The sequence below is a fragment of the Anastrepha ludens genome, unplaced genomic scaffold (genome assembly GCF_028408465.1).
Source record: "Anastrepha ludens isolate Willacy unplaced genomic scaffold, idAnaLude1.1 ptg000172l, whole genome shotgun sequence".
NCBI classification, from domain to species: domain Eukaryota; kingdom Metazoa; phylum Arthropoda; class Insecta; order Diptera; family Tephritidae; genus Anastrepha; species Anastrepha ludens.
The window spans coordinates 22,501-24,735 of record NW_026530090.1 but is presented as its reverse complement, the minus strand read 5'-3'; the positions used below and the strand labels follow the sequence as shown (position 1 = coordinate 24,735).

Below are 2,235 nucleotides of genomic sequence, written 5' to 3'. Positions count from 1 at the left end.
CTATACTCAATTCTGACAATCGATTTGCACGTCAGAACTGTTTCGGTCTTCCATCAGGGTTTCCCCTGACTTCAACCTGATCAAGTATAGTTCACCATCTTTCGGGTCACAGCATATATGCTCAAGGTACGCTCCAGTTAGAGGTATAAATAATAATAAATTATCATTATACATAACTATATGGAACGCCCCGGGATTGAATTAATTGACTATTTAAGAAAATAGACTAAAAATTAATCCCATTATATTTTTAAGTTAAGTTAATTATGCCATTAAGTTTAATATAACTCAATGACTTGCACATATGTTAGACTCCTTGGTCCGTGTTTCAAGACGGGTCCCGAAGGTATCCTGAATCTTTCGCATTGTTAATCATATAAATGCATACAAATAAATATTAATATCATAGATATTAAATTTTTTGTAAAATTCAAAAAATGAATTTTAGCATTATATATAATAAAATCTATCAACACTTTATCAAATCATTAGTATTTATTCTATGTTAATATGCTTAAAAAGCAAATTAATTTAAATAAACTTAATATCACCAATGATCTTTTGATAAATACTTTATTATGTTAATAGATTACAATGTCCTTATATGAAAAAAATGCACATTATTTTTAATTATTTAATGATGAATTTTTCATAATGGATATTCAGGTTCATCGGGCTTAACCTCTAAGCAGTTTCACGTACTATTTAACTCTCTATTCAGAGTTCTTTTCAACTTTCCCTCACGGTACTTGTTTACTATCGGTCTCATGGTTATATTTAGTTTTAGATGGAGTTTACCACCCACTTAGTGCTGCACTATCAAGCAACACGACTCTTTGGAAATATCTTTCTAGTAATCATTAACGTTATACGGGCCTGGCACCCTCTATGGGTAAATGGCCTCATTTAAGAAGGACTTAAATCGTTAATTTCTCATACTAGATATTAAGATATTCCATACACTGCATCTCACATTTGACATATAGACAAAGTGACTTAGTGCTGAACTATTTTCTTTTCGCTCGCCGCTACTAAGAAAATCCTTGTTAGTTTCTTTTCCTCCCCTCATTAATATGCTTAAATTCAGGGGGTAATCCCATATGAGTTGAGGTTGTTTTAAAATATTTTTTATCTTCTCACACAATTTAATAAATAATTATATCATCTTTTCATCTCTATTTTTCTTTTTTTCCTTTTATATAAATATATATTATAAATAATAATTATGTAAAATGAGGCAATTCTAGAATAAAAAAAAATTAATTTTTATGCTAGACATTCCTCCTTTAATTACATATATAAATTAATATTTTATATATATATAAATAATATGAAAATTTTTTAAAGAGAATACTTAGATTCAAAATTTTTATTTCATTTTATTTGAGAGGATTTTTTTTTTTTTAAGAATATATATAATAAATAAAAAATTCATTATATAATCTTTATTTTTTTGCTATTAATATTATGAATTATTTAAAATCCAATAATATACACATTTGCTTAAATTCAATTATTTTTATAAAAGAATAAGCAACTTATTTAGCATAGTCTTACAACCCTCAACCATATGTAGTCCAAGCAGTACTTTAAAATTTAATTTAATGTACATAACAGCATGGACTGCGATATGCGTTCAAAATGTCGATGTTCATGTGTCCTGCAGTTCACACGATGACGCACAGTTTGCTGCGTTCTTCATCGACCCATGAGCCAAGTGATCCACCGCTTAGAGTATTTTTTTATTTATTTTTATTTATAACAAATGTCAATTTTTTTTTGCATATATTAATTGAAAGAGTAAAATTAAATAATAATAATAATAATATATAAATTGATTTTCTTTCAATAATATATATCAAATATATTTAACTCTAAACATTTTTATTAAGTTGCGAATGTCTTAGTTCAACAATAATACAGTGGTGGTATTTATTATGTTTGATTATTTTGTATTTTTTTTAATCATTTTATGTATATATAAATATATTAATAAATATATACCACTTTTGTTATTGTGAACAAATTAACTTATCATTCAATCAAATGAATAATAAGTACAACTTTCTATTTTCATGTTTAAAGGTTTTTAAAAGAAAAAATAAGAAAAAACATTACAAAATGTACCATCCATATTATATTTAATATGATATAATTGATGGATAACAAATTGAATGAAAAAGAATAAAAAGAATATGGATTCAAAATAATTATAAATTTTTCTTTTTTTTCTTT

The 2,235-nt window shown here is 25.4% G+C and overlaps 1 non-coding gene across 1 annotated transcript; it reads right to left on the bottom strand.

Annotated features, from left to right (window-relative positions):
- Window positions 1-1,556: 1,556 nt before the first annotated feature.
- LOC128871280 (5.8S ribosomal RNA) lies at window positions 1,557-1,737 on the bottom strand. Its single transcript, XR_008455854.1, has one exon. It is a non-coding gene; the product is annotated as a 5.8S ribosomal RNA (ribosomal RNA).
- Window positions 1,738-2,235: the final 498 nt, after the last annotated feature.